The sequence below is a fragment of the Danio rerio genome, chromosome 11 (assembly GCF_049306965.1).
Source record: "Danio rerio strain Tuebingen ecotype United States chromosome 11, GRCz12tu, whole genome shotgun sequence".
NCBI lineage: Eukaryota > Metazoa > Chordata > Actinopteri > Cypriniformes > Danionidae > Danio > Danio rerio.
The window spans coordinates 22,567,596-22,593,614 of NC_133186.1; the positions used below are offsets into that span (position 1 = coordinate 22,567,596).

Below are 26,019 nucleotides of genomic sequence, written 5' to 3' on the forward strand. Positions count from 1 at the left end.
AAGTGAACTGGGTAAACAAAATTGGCCATAGTGGATGAGTGTGCATTTGTGTGTGTGTGTGTGTGTGTGTGTGTGTGTGTGTGTGTGTGTGTGTGTGTGTGTGTGTGTGTGTGTGTGAATGGGTGTTTCCCAGTACTGGGTTGTGGAATAGTTGTTGGTTCATTCCACTGTTGCGACCCCTGATAAATAGGGGACTAAGCCGAAGGAAAACAAAGGAATGAATGCATAAAGCAACAACCAACAAAAAATAGGAAAAGGTAATTAAGTTTTAAAATGCTGCAAGAAAACACTAATGACAATACACTTGTTTTGTTTTAGTTTTGTGTTGTTGAATGTTTTTTAAATATATATTCTTTTTATATAACAAATGTTTTATAATATTTTCCATTTTTTTATTAGTCTGCCAACTGATTTCTTGTTAATTCTACATGATTATTGTTCCTTTCTCCTTCTATATATATGTTTTTTGTTAAAAAAAATACATATTGCCATAAAAAGATCATGCAATTAATAAGAACATAAAATGAAAATGAAGTTCTGACTGTCTATTACTGAATCACAGCACTGATCAAGTTTGCAAGTGGCTCAACACTTGCAGGTGAGCAGAATATAAATCCCTGACTAACATTAATTGATTCCTACACACAAGCTATTCTTGGCATCTGGACGATGTTGACCTCTCTCTTTCTTCTTCTTTTTATTTTCTTCTCCATCTGAAAGACGTGCAAACTAGAAACTGCTGGCATGGATTCTCAGTTACCCCACATGAGCACAGAACAAAATAGCCTCATAACTGAGATTTGCAATCATTGCTCACCTCTTAGCCAGCATCAGGACGTGAATGCACTGGGGCGTTTGTTTTTGAACATGTCAGTGTTTATGAATAGATTACTTAAAAAAACACACACAATTAATATTGACAAACCATGCATCAGTATATAGCTAAAACCCTCAAGCAGCCATTGCAGCTAGTTGTTTTTCAATAGGAAGCTTATAAAGAATGTATTTGCTAAATTTGAGCAATTTGTAAAGAAAACGCTTAATAGATAAGGAGTAAATATTATCGTAATAACAAGAGACTTGCATTCATTGCTGTACATCAGGGTTTATTTTAAAAGGAGTCCACAGAACACCATCATATTGAAAACATTTATTCCACTGACACAATAGTGTTGAATTATGAATGGCTATTCATTTGTTTATGCCACTGTTTCTTCTGGAGACCTGTTGTTTACATTGTTTACTATGTCAATGACGCGCCAAAACAGCATTTTTGTAGTAAAAAAGCAAGACGAGGTCATAACTTAGTGTTACTGTTACACTGTTTTTAGTTTTTTGACGTTCTGTATATGCCATCTGTCAGTCACTTGAGTTTAAAAATATACAATTGAAGTCAGATATATAAGCCCCCCTGAATTATTAGCCCTGTTTATTTTTCCCCTCAATTTCTGTTTAATGGAGAGAAGCTTTTTTTCAACACATTTCTATAATAGTTTTAATAACTTGTAACACCACCTCTATGCATGCAAGATGTTACACTGAGGGAGTTCACAGAATTTTTATTTCACACATACTGAAATTAAAATAAACTTCACAAGCCTGTTTTTCCCTTTTTCCTTCTTGTTTAATTTCTCTACATGTGTATACAGTATTTAGTCCACACAAACAAAAGTAATCAATAACCAAAACCAAGCAGTCATTGAATGTAAACAGTCTTTGTAAATGATATAGATAGTTGGGTGAATGTTGCGTAGATGGATTTGAGTGCGATGCAATAAGATCCACTTCCTCACACTGGGAAAACGGTAGTATGATGAGGTATTTAAGAGTCACTGACCGTCATTCCACGTGTACACATATAGTTCATTTGCCAATGAGAAGCATAAAGAACGTTGAAACCAAATCATTGCAGTCCATTGAAAGCACCAACAAACACCTCATCTGAACATCTCTAGGACAACAGGTCCTGTCTACATAAGAAATAAACATAGGGCAAATTACAACCAACCATTGAAAATACTTTCAAACTCAAAACGTATTCAATACTCACATTTGAGCAGCAACAATAAAGTTCTCAAAACAATCAGAACCGGAGTGGGTCGGTAGCCTCAGTTCACCATGTGGTTCCCTCTACCAAACACGACTCACTTGCTCTATGGTGAGCTGGAATATATCCAGTTCTCACTCCCCTCTAGTGCAACCTAGTGGCCTGTAGTAATATTTTAACCAGTGCTTCTCGCATCACAAGAAACTAGAACAACAATTAAAGCATGTAACGTTTGTTCGTTACATACTGATTTATTTTATCTTTGTCATGATGAAAGTAAATAATATTTTACTAGAAATTTTCCAAGACACTTCTATACAGCTTAAAGTGACAATTGAATGATTAACTAGGTTAATTAAGTTAACTAGGCGGGTTACAGTATTAGGCAAGTAGGGTTGTAACGGTATGACTTTTTCACGGTATGATAATCGTCTAAAACAATACCACGGTTTGACGGTTTTGCGGTATACGGTATGTTACAAATGTTACAAAATAATAGAACAGTGAAGCAAATTTGACTTTTTCCAAATAATATATTTTTAGTTACTATAAACAACACCACTTACAATGAACAAATAAAAATAAGAAAATAATAAATAATGTGTCAGTCCAAATAAAGTCCAAATAAACATGGTGCAAATCCTCAGTAAAAAATAGATATAAATATTTACTTTACTATAAATAGTTACATAACGAAACTAGATTCAATATGGAACATCCTTAGGTTTTATGTGCCAGCATGGATATGGTTGTCTGTGGATATGGATTTGGAAATGGTTGTCTGCAATGCAGACAAACAGCTGCACCTTCATTTGCGTCTTTTGAAAACAGCAAGATCAGCAGTTCGTCTTTGCTGTGTCACTGTTTTGTCATGTTTCTGTGCTGCTGTGCATGCAAAAGTACTTAGTATGAGAATTATTTCATGCAAAACTTTTTTTTTTTGCGTTTTATTTAGCCGCGCATAAATGTATGCCTATCTCTCATTCCGTGTTGTTCAAAAAGCTTGGTCCACAAACAAAAGCGAAACCTATGCTTATTGGTTGTGATATAGCGAGTTTGAACCAATCTGGGCATGGAGGAGGGACAATGCATCAATGTATCATGTCTGATTTGTCCGGAGACACAGTGAAGAGCGTTTCTTTGTCAAATCAGCGTTGTCAAATGTTGATGACGTAACCGCACTGATTCCGGAGCCTCTAAAAATCCGCGAATGTTATGTGATACAGCACTGGAAAGCTGAGACTCTCTTCTTTATGCCAATCTTTGAATTGTATGAATCGGATCAGCGGATCAAAAGTTATTAAACATTTAAGAGCAATACTTATTTTTAGCCGCGGGCGGCTGTCTCGGTCTTTAAGGGTTAAAACCGTTGATATGCAATTGTTCATGGTATGATAATCGTGCACGTTCAAATCGTGGTAAACCGTCATACCGGTATATTGTTACAACCCTATAGGCAAGTTATTGTGTAATGATGGTTTACTCTGTAGACTATCAAAAAATAATTGCTTAAAGAGGCTAATAATTTTGACCTTAAAATGTTTTTTTTTTTTGCCAAAATAAAACTAATAAGACTTTCTCCAAAAGAAAAAAAAAAAAATTATCAGATATACTGTGAAAATTTCCTTGCTTTGTTAAACATCATTTGGGAAATATTTAAAAAAGAAAAAAAAATCAAAGTGGGCTAATAATTCTGACTTCAACTGTTTATAGAAGGAGTGTTCAGTTCTGGGTTTTTTAGAGTTTACTCAAAATCTTGAGATTGGAGTGAGTAGAATCGACTCCTCGACTCCATTTACTTTGATTCAAAATAGTGCAAGGATTAAACATATCACACTATATACTATTCTAATAATTTCAAAGAAGTTGTACGTTGTGTCGTTCTCCTCTGGCCAGAAAAAAAAAGCAGTCAAAAATAAAAGATAGTAATTATTACATTTTTACAGAATATTTTAATTGTCTAATTTAGGTAATTTAATAACATTTTGAATAGTGACATGCACAGCTTTGCCTCCAAATGAATAATATTGAAATTAAAATTAAGCAGGATGATAAATAAGCACTACAAAACAATAATAACAAAACTGTTGTTAATTATTTGCAATTCAATTTTGCACATTTTAACTTAACTGATAACAATTATTTATTTTAATATTATAATATTTATTTTAGTAAAGTATTATTGTATTTAATGCAGTTAAGATGTGTCAAACAAAACCCAAAAAGACTTAAGTAGAATTAAGCCAGATCAAATTCTGCAAAGTGGCTCAATGCTTGTATGTGAACAGAATATAAATACCCCATACTAACAATAATTGATTCCTACATACTGTACAAGCAATTGTTGGCATCTGGACATTGTTGACCTCTCTTTTTCCTCCGTTCCATTCAGAAGACGTGCAAACTAGAGACTGCTGGCATGTCTGGATTCTCAATTACTCCACATGAGCTTGGAACAAAATAGCCTCGTAACTGAGAATTGCAATCATTGCTCTTTAATTGGCTTTGAGTTGTGCCGTTTTCTGTGTGTTATTCGCTGGAGAGGCTCCATCACTTTTCATCAGCTCGGCCATGTCTGAGTCTGAATGAGGAGAATTCCAGTGTCGCGGGTCTCTCTTTCACTGAGCCGTAATGAATGCGTAGATTTCAACTATAGAAACGCACACACACAATGGCCTTCCCTTGTAGTTGCTTTCAAAAAAAAAAAAAAAAAACAGGAGGCCTTCCCTGGAGAAATTGGTATTCAGCTGAGCGGGACTCACTTATAGGGAAAGCATTTAGGACTTCCTGCTACCATCTGGATATACTTTTTCAACCACCCTTTAAAAAAAGGTCTGATATCATGCACACCGCTGTAGGTTTGAGAAAACCATTTTCTGTAAGCTGTGTGAATCAAAGGTGGCACCGAAGGTGTCGGTGCTTTTTTTATCATCTGTTGATTTACTTATTTGCCATTGTTTGGTTTTGTTTTATTTTTAATTTAATTTAATTTCATTTCATTTCATTATTTTTTTTGTTTTTTTGTTGTATTTTGTTTAATTAAATGTTCTTATATATTGTTTTTTTATTTAATTTAATTGTATTTTATCTTTTTTTAATAGTTTTTTAGCTATTTATTTATTTATTTTCTAAGTGTGCATGAATGTTTTTTTTATTTTTAAATATTTTTTTTTTGCTATCATATTGTATTTTAGTTACCTTGCCGGGCCAATAAATAAATTGAAATTAAAATACCATTATTGTGATTAAAAAGTGTTTTATTATTTTTTTTAATAATAAAATGTACAAAAATAAATATTTAGAGAACATTAAAGATCAAATAAAACAAACATGATCTGCATTTCTATCCCAAACTTTCTCTTTTTTTTTTTATTTTATTTTTTTATTCCAAACATTCAACTTATCCAAATAGTCCAGCATAAAATTAATGTAATTCTGGAATTGTCTAGAAAAAAATGAGGAGAAATAAAAACAGGAAGAAATCAAACATCAAGTACACAAACAAAAACTAAAAAAGAAAAGAAAAGAAAGAAAAAATATTTATAAACAACTATAATGATAATAGAAAATAATAATCAATCGATTAACTACGTTTATTATGTAATTTATTTGCTTTAGGCACTAAAGTAAATTTAAAACAATTTGTGGAACATCTTACTGTCCTTAGACTTCGCCCAAGGGGCATCCACGTAAGATATTTTTTTAAGGGGATTGTGTTGGTCACACTTTACAAAAAAGGTTTCATTAGTTAATGTTAGTTAGCGTATTTATTAACATGAACTAATAATGAACAAAACTTGTACATCATTCGCTAATCCCAATTCAACATGCACTAATGCTTTATAAAAAAAACTAATTCATGCTTGTTGTTATTATTAGTTAATGCACTGTGATTTAACAGAAAACTATTTTATTTCCATGAACTAACATTATCAAATATGAACAAATCTATTATTCATTGTTTGTTTCTGTTAGTGCACATTTGCTAACATTAATACAAACTTAATGTAAAGTGCTACCTATAGATATCAGTCAGAACTGGGAGATGTAAAAGGTTAAACTCACATTTACTTAATTAATTTAATTGTTTGCTTGCTTGTTTCGTTGCTTTCTTTATGACAGGAACATAAATGGCTTTTCTGATGATTTTATTTACAGTCTCACTGCTTTAGTTACTTAAAAAACCCTATTGGGAGCACCAACCTCCCTGTCCCATCCCATCCCTCCCCAAAACATACGCTTTCCAGTAGGACTGCGATATTAACCTCCAGGATTTTGCCATGATAAGACTCAGATGTGCAAATTTTGGCAACTGAACGTCTTTTCCCCTGTACTTGTCAAACAGGTGTTGCCTGTTGTGAGAATGATGACACAGAGCATATGTTTCCTTCAGTCTCGCACCTCCTCACAGAACCACACCATCCTCTCCCAATGGGACCCATTACTAATTTTAGCAAAAAGCTGACAGTTTGGTAATCACCTGGGACATTATTAACTCAATGAACTGAATTTTAATGTAGACCCACATAAAATACAGCTCACAGCAAAAACGAAAAAAAAAAAAAAAAGAAGAAGTTGGCGTCTGTCTGGATACGAGCTGTTTTCTCAATGCTGCCCTTGAGTGTAAACGGCACACTTATCCGAAGGTTGCCAACGGTTCAGCTTCTCCAGATTCAGACATAAAGCCATCCCCGCATTGTCAACAGCGGCACAAAGATAGTATCTGTGTTAAATCCCTCTTGAATGCGTCTCTCATTCTCTCCATCAACTTGGCGAGGCTGGATTAGCCAGTGGCTCTAATTTAGCCTTTTTACCAAATCCTATTCAACAAGACAGGGGTATAATGCTCCAACAAAAAAAGTGCGAACACATTTTTTTTTTTTACAGGGGGAATTGGTCCCAAATCAATTATGAGAATCTCTGTTCGCCTTCCTTTCTGAGAGTCCCAGCGCTGTCAACAAGGCCCGAGCCTTGAGCTAACAGAGAGCCTGATGGAGGAACCTGAAAAGTGGGTGAAAATGGAGGAATGTAGACCCGGGAGAGAGGCACTGGTTCTAGATACATACTGTATGAACAGTGCAGAGCGATCTGTGCTTGGAAAAAAAAAAAGGTCATGCCGCAGAAAATAAAACAAAAAAGTTGTTCATATGTTTGCAAATGTTCTTAAACTAAGCTACATTTATGTGAGGTGCAATATTACAAATTATAATTCATTGTAATGTATCTTTTGAATGAGAGAACATAGTAATTATTATGTAATTTTGAATTAATTTGTGTTTAATTGTTAAGTAAATGATCTAGCCTACAAGACAAGTTACTCAAATGTCTTATTCAAGCACATTCAGTGGGTTTTTTTGGACCAAGTTTTTTTTTTTTTTTTTTCTTCCAAAACCTACTAACCACGCATAATATATTTTTTTTTCTAAAAAATGCAAGCATGTACAGTTGAAGTCAGAATTATTAGCCTCCCGTTTATTTTTTTCCCCAATTTCTGTTTAATAGAGAGAACATTTCTCCGATATTGTTGTAGTACAGTTTGTGCTGAAAAAAAAGCAAAAAAAAAAAACATGTTGGCCATTATGTAATAAGTAATGTCAGGGCATGTCAAAACATCTCAGGGGCCAACAGTGGATGAAATATGATAAAATAAGCCAGAGTCAGAAATATGTTGATGATATTTCAAACATTATTGTTTTAAATACATTTAAACTCTAGTTTACTCTACACATTAAACAATAGTTCTATTCTGCAATGTTTTCTAAATGAAAAAGTCTTTTAAATTAAACAAAATTTTATTTAATTTATAAACAGTACTTTTAATTAATATTTGAAACTCTAAAAATATTGAAATCAGCCAGCCAATTATTATTATTATTATTATTATTATTATTATTATTATTATTATTATTATTATTATTATTATTATTATTAGAGCCATTTATTATTATTTATTTCTTTATTATTTTTCTTTTTGGCTTAGTCCCTTTATTAATCAGGGGTTGCCACAGTGGAATGAACCACCAACTTTTACAACTTTATTGTACGGTCAATTAAGCTTATTCAATTCACCTATAGCACATGTCTTTGGACTGTGGAGGAAACTGCAGCCCCCAGAAGAAACCCATGCGAACATGGGGAGAACAGGCAAACTCTACACTAATATGCCAACTGACCCAGTCGGGGCTTGAACCAGTGACCTTTTTGCTGTGAGGTACCACTGCACCACTGTGACGCCCTATTATTATTATTATTATTATTATTATTATTATTATTATTATTATTATTAGAGCCATTTATATAATCATTACTATTGAATTATTATATATTATGTATTCTGTGTGCAAATACATTTACCATTCAGTAACAAAGTACAGTACAATAATTTTACAATCCTATTCCAGCACAGATTCATCCTCAATCATGTTTTTTTCATTATCCTTGTAGTTTACTTTTACTACAAATGAAGCATTAACCCAAGCAAGCCCATAAATAATTTGATTTGCCAGTGGATATAGTAAGGAGATTATATACTAGAACTGTCTCCGCTGTCATAAATATCCTCACACCCCTCGTTGCCAGTAAAACCGCCCCTCTGAAATGCGTTTCACTTAATCGTTACTCGCTGTTGGTGCATAATTATGGTGTATTTGTTTGTCACCGGCTCAGAAACGTGCTCATTTATTTCATATTTCACAGGTCTTCACTCAAAGCACAGCCTATGTGGACTTGAATCGACTTCTCGCTGTCTTCTTCAGGTCGCCCTTCACAGAGCTTTGGTCATCTGATGAAGTGTGGCTGTGTGTGTGTGTCTGCCTCTCAAAGTGGTCTGTGATGCATGGCGACATCTTAATTCGATATTTTGGTGTGTGTCTCTCTTTGTGTGTGTATGTGTGTGTAGCAGTGAACTGGGCCAAGAGAAGTGAAGAGAGAAGCGAGTGAGTTCAGTCGACTCAGCAGCATGTGTCGAATGGAGTAAATTAGATCTAAACTGAGAGCGAGAGTAAATGAGAGAGAGGAGATATTTTATTAACAGCGACCTTATGCTGGCTACTATTACTGTCTGCTTTGACCTGTCTGTGTCCTGGGACTTCAAAGAAAACTTGATACGGCAAAATGTTGAAGGCCGAGCTGAGACTCAAGGAAATAACGGTCGCGAATGGTCATCGCCGTAAGTTCAATGGCTTTACGTCATTTGGCTCCGATGCACATTTAAAGGTCAAAGGTTAGAGGAATAATGGCCAAATGCTGCAATTAATGTTGGTGTAATGGTGGCCACTTCCCCGTCTCTGTCTCTCGTAATGGATTTTAAATGACGGTGGTTTCCAGCACGCTGTGGAGAACGTTTCATTAAACTGGGTAGAACATGATGAGGATAATTTATCTCATTCTGCCTTTTACATTCGTCTGAGGATTTTCTTCTTTTTTTTTTGTCTTTTCCGGCTATTTTCGGATGTTTCTTGGTCATTCATTTGACTCTTGAGGAATGACTATAGCTGAACAGCAATCTTATGAAAGCAGTCGATGAAAAATGCTAATGACCTTCTAAATGATGGCACTCGCACGTGGTGGAGTCGATATTGGGTTGCCATATTTCACAAGTATGTGTGTTTGATATTGAGGAAAAAAAAAGGAATGGGAGAAGAAGTGAAAAGGTCTTTATTGTGAAATGAGGAATTGGATGAAAGCAGGGTAGTAAAGGACTAATCTTTCCTACAACAGGTTGGATTGCAAAGTGTGTTTTTGAGTTGGAGTCTCCAATGATTTTTATTTATTTAAATTTTTCATGTTTAGTCAGAAAGTGGACAGAAATCATCTTTCCTGGAGTCTCCTAATAGTAATTTTTCCCATTTAGTCTAAATTTCTGTTTGTAATAGTATGTTTTGATTGTAAACCAAGGTTCTGATAGTTTTGGATTTCATTAGTTTTAGTTTTTTATGTCATTTTGACTTTTTGTTTTCAAATTCAGGTTTAATTGGTTTTTAGAGGTACACAGTAAAAAAAAAAATAAATAAATAAAAAAATAATAATAAATAGGCAGCTGGGGTAAAATCACAGGCGTTTAATTAGACATTTACCATAAAATAACATACATTGAATTACAGAAATTTCCTTAAATTTAAATTTCTGGTAAATTTTTGTATGTTACCATCTGTTATTTTAGGGTAAATTTCTGTAATTTACTATCTGTTATTTTAGGGTAAATTTCTGTAATTTACCAGCTGTTAATTTAGGGTAAATTTCTGTAATTTGCCATCTGTTATTTTAAGGTAAATTTCTTTAATTTGACATACATTTGTTATTTTATGGTAAATTTCTATAATTTACCATCTGTAATTTTATGGTAAATTTCTGTAATTTACCATTTGGTTGTTTTGGGGTAATTTTTTGTAATTTGCCATACGTTTTTTTATTGTAAATTTCTGTAATTTATGCTGTAATTTTTCAGCTGCCAGAAAAAAAAATTAAATAAAAAAAATTAAATTAAATTAAATTAAAAATAAATTTACAGTGTAGATTTACTCCTTTTTTTTTTTTTTTTTTTTGTAAATAGATTTGTTAGGAGCAAGATTTAAAACCATTAGAATGAATTTTGGATAATAAAAACCCAACCAAATATATGTTTTTTGAAACATGTAATCAGAGGACACAAGAACACCATCTACCCATCCTCAATTTAAACTCAACAGCCCACAAGATAGCAGCCCTACTGTCTGTACAGTATGTGTGCAAAGCTGCTTCTAAGCTCAGATACACCGTTGTGATGGGTAAGTTCAGATCACAAACTGGATCTTTTGTGGCAATCTTCCTATGTTTCGACTCAACATATCAAAAATATGTAGTCAGCAATTATAATTTCAGTCAATTAAAAATCATCATGATCTGAACAGTTTCTTACAATTATGTTTTCAGCCCAACTCTAGCATGATTTACTTATTTAAATTCCATTCCAACTTTCTGTTATGAAAAAAAAAAAAACTTGTTTTGCCAGATCCTCTCATTAAGCCCTCACACTGCAGTTGTTCAAGATTAGTTCAATCACAGCAGTTTGTGTTCGGTTCACTGAATCACACATGTGCAGTATTATCAGTTCACCGATTCTCAAATCTGATCTCTGGGTTCTAATAACTGAATAACTTAGAAAATTGGTTTATTTTGAGTCAGAGTAGGGGTAAAAAATAAGTAATTTGTGGCCTTATGACAACCTGCTTGAAGTTTCTATTTTTTTTTTTCCTTAAAGGTCCTATGAAATTAAAAAGTTTTTTTTTTTTTTTTTTTTAGATGTTAGTATCAATATTGTTAGTTTATAAGATATCTATAGGCAAGTGTGCTCCAAAATAGTGACACAATTTGCTTTTAGAAGGTATAAAACTGATATAAACGTGTAAAGCTTGTAGTTTATCACTCCTGCCTATGGATCAATGGTTTTATTCACTTAACAACATACTTTAGTTTCTCATCAAATCATAACCAATCAAATGCTCTCTCGTATTTGACATTCCCCGCCCCTTCAAGACGCTTCTTTATTGCTTTTCATTTGATGCATTTAAGCTCAACCACTCTCACTGGCAGAGTTGTGATAAAACAAAATGCAATTAGGGTTTTTTTTTTTAAAGGGAGAAGCTACACTATGTCCCATCCTCTCTTCTTGTTTTGGTTAAGATTTAGTCAAACATTAAAAACAAATGCACATATCAGGGCACTTCACAGGGCCTTTAACAGTTATGTTCTGTATGTTTTATGTGCATCTAAGATGGTAAATTAAATGTTTATTGCATTACTTTTGTGTTGTGTGTTATCATGATGGTGCTTAGCAGTTACTGAATGTGAATGATACTGGACACATTTGCTCATGTAGCTTACTTAATAACTCAGCTTGTATAATTGCTGTTTGAAGTGCTTAACTTCATCAACTCATCATGTGACTTTTTTATCACCACCAGTGTAAAAAGACATTATTTTTCTGAAGATTAGAATACATTATCGGTTAATTGCACAATACATTCAGCTGTTTGCTTTATTTCTCAATAACAGATATTTTTATAGACTAGAAATTATGTTTACACTACAGCTACTGAATTGTCACGTTTACCACATTCCTTTGACAGTATGCTGCATCAGTTTTTCATCACCGCATCTTCAAAGACACACTTGTAACAAGATAGTTCAAAGAGTTTTTAATCAGAAGGTCATCTTTTAGAACATTTGTACATGCAATCAATCATCTTTTTCTGAGAATTATGAGTATTAAAGTAAAGCTACAGTGCCTCTGCACACAGCATGTTAAGGTATATTAGCCATAGACTTGAAGCAAAGGGGAGGTACCTAATTAAGCCACAAAGTTTTAGCCAAATTCTTATTTCACCCATTTTTCATGAAAAGATTATTCTAGAATTAAAAAAAGACTGTAGGCAGTTCTGACTAAAAGGCAGTTTTCTAAAAGGGGAAAGTGGTTAATTAGAAATATAATTTATTCTGAAAAACGTTGATATTCTGAAATCTAATTATAAAACTGCACTTAGAGTATGAAGGTAAAGTAGATTTGTATTTAATTTGTTGCATTGTTGTGTATTTGAATGAATGAAAGAATGAACAAATACCTGTCAGCCCTCTTGTTTTTCCTGGGATTCTTCCGTATTTTAGAATTTTATCCCACTATCATCCCATAAAAGTATTTTCTATGAAAGGTGGCAATAAACATTAAAGGATCGATCCTCCCTATACGCAACCCATACCGCCGATCCACCAGGGGATGCCCCTTGCTCCTAAATGTGATTATGTTCTGTGCTTTAATTTTATTTAGGCATGAAAATACTTTAAAATTATTATAAACATGGCGAGATTCCCTTCCTTTTCATTACAGGTGCTGTGGCCCCTCAAAACAGTGAGTTCATGACTGAATGAATAAATGAATTAAGTTAATTTTCAGCTTAGCCTATAGCAAATGTTTAGGTTATGTTTAAGTCCAGTATTGTCATCTGTGTTCCATAAAATACCTTTAACAGTTTCTTAATAGTTTCTTAAAAAAAAAAAAACTTGAGTAAACAGGATTCACTCAAACACTCTGCAAAACCTTAATTGATTGGGAAAACTTGGGGTTGTGTTTTAATCCAATTTTCTGTGTGCTATCTATTTTTATGTATATTAGGTGATTTCAGCAAGCTGCCCCGCTTTGTGGCTGTCAAGCTAATCTTTAGCTTAGCAAAATGCTAATGTCAAACTCTATTGGAATCAATTTTGAGAGTCTTCTGTGTGGTGCGCAGGATTGCAGCTCGTGTAGGACATTTCCAAGTCACTTGTGGGTTGCTTCTCTGTTAGAATACTAAGTAGGCAGTAGACAGTGAGGCAGCTCACTACCCTTTGGAACATTATGTACACTAAATATTTTCTTTTAGATCTAAAAAAATAAATGTTTGAAAATGTATCTTACTAAACTTACAATGAGCTGCAAAAGACTGACAGTCTGCATTGTGCATGCTTGAATTCCATTTCACTTCATTTCAAGTAGCACTTCTAAAGTACAATAAATTCTCATTTGAATCATATGTATGAGAATGTACTATTATATCATCCTTGCTTTTTATGTAAGTTTTATTTACATTTTGTCAGACTATTTTATTTATTTATTTTTTAAGAGTTACAGTATCTCCAGCAGCAAAAAGACCATCCACAATAAAAGCTACTGGTCAGCCCACAAGTCAGCATTTGAAAAACAAATTACTTGTACACCTACATCCAAGCATGTTATAGACCTGAAGAGCGCAGTGGCTTACTTTATATCCAAAAATGAAAGATATCCAAAGATGATTTTTTTAAGATGTAAAGGAATACTGTGTTTTTGAAACTACTGAACATAGTGAAAGTCAATGATACATTTTTTTTTTAACCTGACATTTTTACTGTTCCAAAATGTTTTTAAAATAAAATATATTGTTCAGTGGGGCTTTATAATTTTGTCCCTAAAATGGTTTTTAAAAAAAATTAAAGCTGCTTTTATTCTTGCCGAAATAAAACAAACAAGACTTTCTCCAGAAAAAAAATATTATCAGACATACTGTGGAAATTTCATTGCTCTGTTAAACATCTTTTGGAAAATATGTAAAAAAGAAAAAATAAATTCGAAGAGGGGCTAATAATTCTGACTTCAACTGTGTGTGTGTGTGTGTGTGTGTGTGTGTGTGTGTGTGTGTGTGTGTGTGTGTGTGTGTGTGTGTGTGTGTGTGTGTGTGTGTGTGTGTGTGTGTRTATATATATATATATATATATATATATATATATATATATATATATATATATATATATGAAGAATTCAGATTCAAAAACTCTAAATGCCATCGGAAATTTTCTTCTAAAATGAGCTCAAGCAGAAATAGGTTCTTTGCATTGCCTTTAAAGTGAAATAACTAAAAGTGAGGTTTTTGACCTCTTCATATATATATATATATATATATATATATATATATATATATATATATATATATATATATATATATATATATATATATATATATATATATATTTTTTTTTTTTTTCTTCTTCTAACAATGCAGTCATTATTTACTTAGCAATACAGTACATTTGTAGGAAAAATACAATTTAAGTTAATATTTTTTAAATGGAATTTACTCCTGTGATGACAGCTGTTTTTAGCTGCAATTCCTCTTCAGAAGCCATTTTAATATGCTGATTAAGTGATCATAAACATTTGTTAAGAAAAGTTATTAATGGGGAGAACAAGAAGTGATTTTTTAAGAAACAAAAATCTATCAATTTAATAAATGTTGTTTTTTGATTAATTAACTGTGTTTTTCAATAGTAGTCCGTGTATGTGTTGATTATTTGTTGATTGTAGTATATTTGGGTATGTTTTCAGATGCAATCTTCATATGTGATTTGACACATTAATTTGATAAATGTTGTGACACAGCTTGAATCCTTTCCTTACAGGCTAATTTAAATCATGTCATTTACATACCACTGTTCCACTATCTCTCACATCCACAACTTGCCAATCCACCATTCAGCCCTTCTCAGCAGCCTTGCTTTTCTTCCATGGACACATCAAGCAGCACAGCTGGAATCCTCCACTTGTTACGCCTCCACCAAGTCAATGCTAAAGTGAATTTTGTTCACATTTAGGAGTATAGTAGAATATACACTTTTTTTTTCTTTTGCTGTGACTTTTATTCCAAAGTAACTTTTAGAATGCAGTTCTTTTCAAGAGAAGGAGAACATTCATAAAACCTGCACACATTTAAACTGGTGAGAGAAACAGATTTGTATAGCACATGCAATTTTTTTAAGCTTCACATAATCATATGTTAAAATCACACGTGAAACACACATGGAACACATTTTTGGTAAGATAAACCACCTGATAATCTTCCAAAACTACATCTTCATATTTCATATGTGTTCAAACTGTGATTTTAACATGTGATTGCACATATGAAGCTTAGGATGTGGGGTTTATGTGGCTTTTTTGTAAGAGCAAACTCATGTTCAATTATTAAACATGAAATCAAGCACATATTCACCTGACCATTGTCATTGTTTGTATGTTGCTGGTCTAGCCATAGTGTCAAATAAATTTATTTCTTAAATTGAATACACTGTCAAATGACATTGCTGTCATGTTGGGTTTGGACAAAACTCTGACTAACATGGAAATGATTATTATCCTTAAAAAGGTGTCTTACAAAAAAAATAAAAAACAAAATAATGTGTCAGTTTTTATCTATACCAGCAGTTGGAATTCAATTGACCAAATGCCACAGGCCTTTATAAGCATTAAGCATTAAGCAGAATAATAATTATTATTAAAAGCTGCAAGCAGCAATGAAAGGGACCAATTAAAAATGGTTGAAAAATATCCTTGAACACCAAATGACCATATTAAATTTATATGTAAAAGTTTGACACTTATTTGTAAAAGTTCGACATGCGACACTGAAGACTGGAGCAATTGATGATGAAAATTCAGTTTTACAATTTCAGGAATGTATTAAACTGTAAATATTATGCAAACTTTAATAAAGCTATTTAATTTTGTAATTATATTTCGCAATATTTCTGTTGTACTGTATTAATATATGCAGCCTTGTTAAGCATAAAGTACTTCACAAACAACTCCTCTAGTTCTGCTCAATGAAAAAAATCCCAGCAATTTCAAGTAGGCTGTGTGTCCCATCCTCTGTTTATTGTGACAACGGTCACCTCGTCCCCCTCTGTACCCACCCACTGGAAGAGTGACAGCATTTTCTTTCTGGCGAGTCCTGAATGAGAAGCGGCTGAAAAGAGCACTGTTGTTTTTGGAAGTCCTGAGAAGCAAATGTTATGAGAGCTACAAGTGCACCCTCTCTTTGAACCTGAGGATGGGATTGCCTTGCGGGTTTTAAGGCTATAGGTGGTGAGAGGGTGCCTGGGAAACAAGGAGGGTGCTGTGTATGTGTGTGCGGGCACACAATTCGCCCTGAACTGACAAAGCCCTCTTTGTTCAAAGTCAGTGCCTATGGGGAGATGCGGTTGAAAGAGACTCTCTAGGAACAGAATTCAGCAAATCTGTGTAGCTATTTCTTCATTTCTTTGGTGATCAATGGGAAACTTAAGTAGCACCAGGGATGGATGGATATTTTTATTTTATTTATTTTTTATTATGTCTTTAAACTAAAATATAAGCTATTACATATTTGTCAGAGAGACAGGCATATCTATCTGTCATATCTGTCTGATGGATGGATGGATGGATGGATGGATGGATGGATGGATGGATGGATGGATGGATGAATGGACGGACGGACGGATGGAATGGATGGATGGACGGACGGAATGGATGGTCATTTTTGTCATTTACTTTTTATTAATCCTCTTAAACTTAAAACATAGGCTACTATATCTGTCAGACAGATAGGCATATAGAAAAATAGATAGATAGACAGGCAGACAGACAGACAGACACATAGATAGATGGATGGATCCTTTTGCTGACCTTTTTCTTTCTCAATTTATTAGTTAAAAAGTAAAACAAACATATATCTCAGTTTTAAGATGTTCAGTCATCCTTCTATGTCAATGCGAGGACGTGTACAAACCGTGCTAAACTAAACAGCTGCTTTATTTGATCCACTGAGTGGAACTAAGTTTCGATCACCTTAAATGTTTGCCCTTGGTTTGGCAACCTGTCTGAAAACAAATTATCCGCATTCACATGCTCCGTTTAAATGACAGTGTTTATCCTTAGAAAGTTAGCTTGTGTGCAAAATATAAATTATTTCTTCAATACTCAGTATGCATCAAAGAACACGTTCCCAATTATTTTTTTCTGTAGCCTTGGGCCATTTTTCTCTCTTCTTTCTTTTAATCTTCATTTTTTTCACAAAACTCCAAAGGTAATTTAATCTATCTTTGAAAATAATAGTGTTTTTTTGTGCATTAGGACATTCAATTACTTTTTTTTTTTTTCCTTCAGGAAAAGCTCCAGCTGTCTATCGCAATCTATCTAGCCTCGCAACGCTTAACGGTTTTCACAGGTAAATTTTCAGACCTGGCCCGGGCGTACCTGCAAACAGGTGACTTTCCTCACAGATGGAGCTTTTGTTTCCCAGGAGATGCTGTGCTGTGTCGTTTGCATCTTAGCCTCATAAATCTTTCATAAAGGATGTCAGTTTTGCTTACACAAAGCGAAAGCAACTGCCCCACAGGATGGAAGGGAGTACATGTGCAAAAATGTGCGATTGCTACAAACTGTTGTGTCATTTATGTTCGTTTGGATTGTGTGAAGCTGAAAGCAAGTGCACAAGACCCTTTCTGCCATTTCAACCGGCCGCCAAAACCAGGTGTTCAAAAGAACTTAAGTCTGTTTCTCTATCCTTAGTGCATTTATTCATAAGTCTTTTTGAACCGCCACTCTCCCTTTGCCTGCTTTTCTCTCTCACCCTCTCTCTCTCTCTCTGTCTCTTTATAAAGTGTTGGATAAATGTACACTTTGTTCTTGCTGATGTTTTGGTGCCAGCATTCACGGGGGTGTGCTGCTATAGTGGCGACTGAGTGTCTGATCCATTGCTCATATTTCTTTGATCATTCCATCCGCACAAAACAGATTTCTAGCAAAGTGCTTCGCTAAAAGAGTGCACTTGTACCTGATTCACATTAAGCCACTGTTATTGTGTGTAAACTTCACAGCAAAACACGTCTTTCGTCATTCATTCATTCGTTCATTGATTGACTCACTCTCTCACTCGTGCGCTGAGAAGCTCAAAGTGTTCTGCTCATTATCAACATGATGTTGTTATTGATTTCTGCCACCAGCCTTGTGGTGTACAAATTTAGGTATAAAGTGCAATTAACCTGGTTTACTGCATAGATGCACAGTCTGCCAGGCGCTGGTCAGCCAAGCAAAGGCTTTATTCAATATTCTTTACCCTCGTTCTTGTTTCTTATGTAGGTGATGGATGTGGGTACATTGCACCGAGTGGACAATTTTTGTTGAAGGGTCAGGGCTTGGCTGGTTAGCATGGCCTGTTAGCCTGCACCGGTAGACCCTGCAATTCACTGTCTGCTCCTATACAGCATCTCTCTCTAAGCATTTAAGGTATTAAAAAAGTAGGTTTTTCATTTTTTGAAAAGTTTCACGTACAGACAGCACTGTTGTCAGAATGATCCCTGTTCAGCAGTATCTGCTAAAATGACTAACATCACTGTATTGTGGATGCCAGGCCAGTTGTTGTCAATGTCACTTTGTGAAGAAACAGTAGCATATCTAAGAATATTGTGAATATGTTTGTTCCTTTAGGATGTTAAAAAACTTTAGGCGACTGCCTAGCTAGACCCTAGCAATTATTTAGAGAACCCTAGCACCATGTCTAAGCCATTTCCCAGCTTCAGATCATTCAACAGACATATTAGTTGGCTCTTTTTGACTGAGACCCTCCATTTAGGCTTTCTCAAGGCAGTGAAATAATGTAATCTGATTTGTATTTATATATACCATTTCAATGTAGTGATGTCATTGGCCCATGGACATTTCCTGCTTGTTATTAAACTATTTCAGAATTGTAACAAGAGGCAATTCAATCATAACTTAATGTTAAACAGCTGTCATAACATTATTTATCAATATGTGGCTCTTTTTGGATTCTTGGAAGCTAAATAAATTAGAAATGTAAAGCAGGAAATAGTTTGGGACCATTGTTTTTGTTTACATTTCTTAAAATGGTCTTCAGTGCATGTATTGTGTATGGCCATACACCCAAAGCGCTTCACAGTCAAGATGGGGTCTCTCCACACCACCACCAGTGTGCAACATTCACTTGGATGATACAATGGCAGCCACAGGACAACGGCGCCGGTGCGCTTGCCACACACCAGCTATAGGTGGAGTGGAGAGACAGTGACAGAGCCAATTCGGCGGATGGGGATGATTGAGAAGCCATGATGGGTAAGGGCCTAGCATTTTTGCCTCCCATGCTAAGAATGTAAATTTGAATCCTGCTTGTAGTCAGATAAATGGAGCATGAGGAGTTGTGTTGGTGCCGTGACCCTGAACAGAATGATGTTTAAAGAGTAAACATCACTCCCTGGCTTCCTTCTTTGTAAGAGCTAGAGTTTATTGTAGTCTGTAGCATATTTGTTAGGATCGCTGACTTCCATGTTAGAAATGTTAGTTTGTATCCTGCTGGGAGTGGATGAATAGAACTGGATATGTCATATTGGTGCCATGACCCGGATAAAAGTTGGGGTTAGGGGGTGACTGTAATGGAGGTCATAGGAGCTATGCACGTAAACCACTCCCCTGGGCCGAAAAGCATTAGCAACAGATGCTAAAGGCTGCACTCTTTAGACTCACTGTTAGTGTGTCTGCCTCCTATGCTAAAAATGTCAGTTCAAATCCCACTTGTATCATGACTAGTTGAACAGGAGAGGTCAGTTGAATTAGCAACATGCTAGTGTGCTTACCTCCCGAACTGGAAAAGAGATTTGAACCCTGCTTAGAGGGAGTAGCATACAGTAGATCCAGAGGGGTTTACATTAGTGCCATCACCAGGATGGGAGGGATGTTTAGAGGGAGAATTTAACAGCTAGTAGGAGCTATCATGGATTATTTTTCTTCTTTATTTTACTATCGTAGCAAATGATAAAAATTGTATTTGTTGTTTTCATTCTTAACTGTAGACGTTTACACAACTATGACAACCTCAGCTTCTGAGAACCCTTGAAATGTGAAAACGGTCCACAGTTGCAATTGAACAGTAAATGCACACAATTCTCCTGCATTCGTACGGCTGAGCAATTGGCACGGAATTGAACAGCACTGATGAAATAAAGAAGAACTCTCTCGATGTATCGTAGACCTCTTTGTTTGGAACAGGCCAGTGTAGAAAAGAAAGCCTGAAAACGTTCACTAATACCGCTTGGCCTGAGCCTTGTCCCCAGACTCTGAGTGACAGTAAATTACTATTGATTGTGAAGTCGGAGAGCTGGGGTCAGTGCCCTGCTAAATACTAACCCTGTTCTAGGGCTATTATTAGTCAGTCTCTCTCGATCTCTCTCTCTCTCTCTGTCTGTCTTCTCTTGGGAGGCTAGGTGTTCACTCTGCAATGCACAGTTTGCCATGCTGTTATCTCAGGAGACTGAGACGGCCCTGTGGCTGGACACTAATTCACGGGGAGATGCTTATCAGCTTAAATTAGGAGGAAGAATGAAAGTCGGGACGAGATAATTGTTTTTGACAATCCATGCCTTACCACAATGAACTCTCCCGAGAGGGGTTAGATTGTATTCTTGGCCTCTGGAGAGTTTTCTGCATGTGTGTGTGTATTTTATTTAATCAAACTTAAGTAGGATTGCACACAAGAGCATCCAGTGGGCATTAATGGAAGTTCAAATGGCAATTTATCGATTACAATTTAAAATAAATAAATAAATAAATAAAATCATAAATGAAGAAAATTTGGCTGAAATGGCACTTATGCCTTTTTCAAAGGATTCAAGGATTCTCATAATAAAATTGTCACTTCATCAGACCAAAGTTACCCTACTGAGCAACTAAATGATGTGTCACTTGATGCTGAAGAGCTTTCACGCTCAAATCAGCAAGAAAAAGAATAGGAAAGCTTGCCACTTCACTGCCCTCCCTTATCATGACATTTTGGTATTCATTATCAAATATTTCAGGCCTTTATTCAATCCGAGCACTTAGCTAAACAGGATGTTAGACAGCATAAGTGTTATTATTATAATTCCGAGACAATGCCGCGTTGAGCTCAATACACAGACAGCTTTGTGATTAATTTTTTATTAATTTCATATACATGCTTGCAGGGACACAGACCTAATATGTGCTCGTAATTGAAGTAGTCTGCCTTCAATCACACATCACAAATAAACAAAACACACAAATGGAGACAAAAAGCAGGGTGATTAAATTAGAGCGAGCTCTTGTGCCCAGCTGAGTAAATCTGCACTTGCTGTTTTTTGTCGGATTGCTTCATTCCCACCTGTGCTATCTACATAATGATCGCAAACAGCACTGGAATCTGTGCCAATCATTTATCTAAGAGATGAGCTAACCGAGCGTAAAAAACATCAACTGTAAAGAGATAGTTCACACAAAAAAAGACAATTTTGTAATAATTTTCACTTTTGGATTATGTGAGGAATAGACTTGAGTTGGTGCTGTTATTCACTAATAATCACCCCCTCCTGTGACTCATGACTTATTGTGATTGATTCACGTTGGCTGTGAATTGAACTCAATGATTGGATTAGTTCATTCAGATTGAATTTACGAACTGGATCAACTGATTCAATTTCAGTCTTTAAAGGTGGTTTAGTTCACATTTTTTCTCTATCAGGGTGGTTGTGAATTTAAAGTATTAAAATAAGTTTTGTTATGTAAATTAAAGTTAAAATAAAATGTAATATAAAAATAAGATGATCAATATGTTATGAAAATATATGCTAATGTTTGAAAAAACTTGAAAATTAGAAATTTGGCCCTGGAGATGAACTAAAATACTATATAAATATTTACTACAGCTAAGCTAAAACATTCAATTGAATAGGAAACAAGACCAACACACAATGCTTACTAAAGCAAAAAAAAAATTAAAAAAGTAATATTGAAAACCAATTTCATTTGAAATAATAATGAATTAAATAAGCATACATGGCTATTAATGTCTTATGAACCACTGTTATGATTAATTTGTGTCATTTTGGGGTAATAAGCCACAAATTACACATCAAGACTTGAAAATATACTATAACAATAACTATTAAGATTTTACACATATACTGTACGCTACCTGAGAAAAGTATTGTCGTCTATCCCAGTTGTCAGAGCAACAAATAATAAATTGATCATTTGGAATAGTGGCAGAAGGTAGATTTCTCTGATTAGTTAACCTGCATCCTAATTATCACAACTAGTGCAGAAGAGCTATTGGAACCTGCATGATTTCACAGAAATCAGTCAAGTTTGGTCAAGGAAAAATCATGGTTTGGGATTACATTCGGTAATGGGGCATGCAAGAGATCTGCAAAGTGGATGGCAACATCAACAGCCCGAGGTATCAAGATATTTGTACTGCCCATTACATTACAAACCATAGGAGAGGGCAAATTCTTCTGCAGTATAGCACTCCTTCTCATACTTCAGCCTCCACATCAAAGTTCCTGAATAAAAAGAAGGTCAAGGTGCTCCAGGACTGGCCAGCCCAGTCACCAGACATGAACATTATTGAGCATGTCTGGGGTAAGATGAAAGAGGAGGCATTGAAGATGAATCCAAAGAATTTTGATGAACTTTGGGAATCCTGCAAGAATACTTTCTTTGCCTTTCCATTTGACTTTATTAAGTTATTTGAGTCACTGCAGAGATGTATGGATACAGTCCTTCAAGCTCATAGGAGTCATACACAATATTGATTCTTTTTCCACTGCACCATGACCTAATATTCTATACTGTACATAATTTTTTGTTAAGTGACAAGACTTTTGTCTATGCAGTCAGACCTAACTGTCCTAATGGAATATTTAAAAATCAAGACATGATCATAATTTATTTTGGTAAACTAAGTGTTTGTTTTTGCTAAAACTTGGATAAGTGATAAGAAGTTTGTCAGTTGGGTATTAAAAATAATAAAAAATAAGAATAAAAATGTTAAATAGATTTAAATGTTCTTTTTCTTTTATTTTAACCGGGCTTAACACTCACTTCTGAAAACTACCTGTTGTTCGAAGCCTATTCAGCATTGAAGACAGAAGAACACTAGTTCCATAGGTATGTTATACTATGCAACAGATATCTTTATTTTTTGTCATCATTGCTTTTTAACCAATGTGTTTCATTGTCTGTTGTTGTGTAAACAGCTGGGTAGAACTGTTGCTCCTTCTAGCTCACGTCATGTCTCCTCTCATTATAAATCTGTGGTATGATATGAGCCGACAGACCCTCAGGACTAGATATAGATCTGCCTATCCATATGTTACACACATACACACACACACACACGCATACAACGCATACGTGAGCATGCTAATACATGGATACAGGCATTAGTAATGCTACAACACTGACTATCACTAGCTTGATGAAGTATACAAAGGCTCATCAGTTCTTTTCATTCAGTTGTTTTCAGTCTGTCAGGCTGAAAAAGCGAAAATGAAATGGGAACATGCATGTTTAGACAAAAGGGCTGTCTATAATATGACAAGAGAGGGGTGAGGGGAGAATGAGGACAAACAGAGATGATTATGCTTGCACTGAATCTGGTTTAATGTTAGCCCGTGGCTCATGAATATTGCTGGGTAGATGACATAGAAATTGCAATGCATAATGAATTTTTTAGCTAGAATTACACGTTTAGGTAACAAATTCTGACAAAATTTTTGATGACTTTTTGTACTAACAATTACCTAATTTTTGGGATCTAATAACATACTCTAGATTACATGTAATCAGTATTACTACTATCCAGACCTGCTGGGCAAAAACCGAAATGTAAGGAATATTATGAGCTATATAGGGTAAAAGTTATTCACTGCAATAGAAGATCAAATGAAAAAAAGTTATTATACATGGCATAGTTCAGAATTAGCTTCTCTGCTGTGATTGATTCAAAGTGGTGAGATGTTGTAACGTGTTGTAACTGATGAATAGTTGTTATATTTTTTCGGCCAAGACCAATACTAGTTTTATCTTTTCAAATGACCTCTGAATACATGGGGTACTCAACAGATTCTTGTGCATTAAAGGATTTCAATTGCACTTTTCATTGAGTGGTTCTTTGCCTCCACAATGTGCATTTAAATTACTTTAATCCAAAGCAATGCTTTGAAAGAAGTGATTATTAATTCATATTTCAATATTATAATCCATAGCTAAAATATTACGATGTAGATGATGAACTAAAACAAGTTCCCTTACTAAATTGACAGACCCTCAAGGAAATGTCTTTACTGTCTCAAACTGTTGACTATTTTTATAATATATCCTTTCAGAACAATAAAAAATCAAATCGATCAATCAATAAATTGACCAACCAACTAACCAACCAACCAACCCAACAACCAACCCCTCCTCCAAACAACAACAACTAACCGACCCCAAAAAGGAAACTAGACAACCAACCCCTAATCAACAGACCACCCAACCCAAAAAAAACAACAACTAACCAACCAACCAACCCAAAAAGCCAACCAGACAACCAACCAACCTGCTGTAATATGTCAATATTTTTGAACATTTTTTATTGATATATATTTATTTTGACAATTTTAAGTGCTCCACTGAAGCCACAAATTTGCTAATTCATGTAAAGTATAATTACCTAAATGATTTTGGAAAGATTTAAAATGATTTTATGTTGTAAACTAAAGTTTTGGAAGTGAATCTGTTTACTGAGCTCAACTTGAACTCGAAGCATTGCTTTAAAGTTAAATAGATCCTCTGTATTCTACGGCCAGACGAATTCAATGTGGAATGGAGTCAGCGTGAGCTCTCGGATGTTCTGCTGCATGCACCAGTTAAAAAATTCATTTGTAAGGAAAGCAAATACAATATCATAGTGACACTGCTGTGAACTATAAAAAAATAAATAAACTAGACTGACTGATGCCCATCTCCAGGCAATTGTCAGGGTGTCCACTGCCAACTCCCTCAAAGCAAATGTGCTTCATCCATCTCAGCAGAAACACTGCATGCTGTCAGGCAGCAACACTAAATAAATGTTGAATTTGGCCACTGGCTCCCCTATAATCTGAGTTTAAGACCCTTGGCCCATATGCTGCTGCAGATTCAAAGCATTTACATGAGCTTGGCAGATCCGATGCATGATACTGGCTTATCATGTCAGAACATGTTGTATCATACCAGACACTTTTTTGGGGGTGATAAAATATTAAGAATTATTCTTAGTGTCTAGACATTTAAGACCACAGGCAATTCATTTGTAATGGACTATCCAAAACCACTATGCCTTAAAGGTTTATCTCTATTTTTGTCTCTGGAACTTTTCCATTATTTAAATTTACATTATTTCTGTTTTACCAGGCCACATTTCAGTAACACTTTGCATCATATGAGTTTTTCTCCATGTAACTCAAATCATTTTATTTTATTTTTTTTTTGCTTATAGTGTTATTCGTTGTATTTTTTTCTGATCCTGATGAAAAATTAAGATTAGTCCAACAATTATTATTTTCTTAATTTCAACAGTTTTTGTTGAATTGTGGTAACTAAAAGTTAACATAAACATACAGTTTATGTCATTATTATTAGCCCCCCTGAATTATTAGCACCCCTGTTTATTTTTTCCCGCAATTTCTGTTTAGCGGAGAGAAGATTTTTTTTCAACACATTTCGAATGAACCGCCAACTTATCCAGCACTTTTTTATGCAGCGGATGCTCTTCCAGCCGCAACCCATCTCTGGGAAACATCCACAAACACTCATTCACACACACACATACACT

The 26,019-nt window shown here is 34.7% G+C and overlaps 1 protein-coding gene and 1 long non-coding RNA gene across 5 annotated transcripts in view; one reads left to right on the top strand and one right to left on the bottom strand.

The window, feature by feature from the left end:
* Positions 1-26,019, top strand: part of cdh4 (cadherin 4, type 1, R-cadherin (retinal)) — a 473,468-nt gene that overhangs the window by 52,504 nt on the left and 394,945 nt on the right. The gene's annotated exons all lie outside the window — the stretch shown is intronic.
* On the bottom strand, positions 1,544-2,149 carry LOC141376592 (uncharacterized). Its single transcript, XR_012387136.1, has 2 exons — positions 2,051-2,149; positions 1,544-1,970 (listed from the first exon to the last, which is right to left on the bottom strand). It is a non-coding gene; the product is annotated as an uncharacterized lncRNA (long non-coding RNA).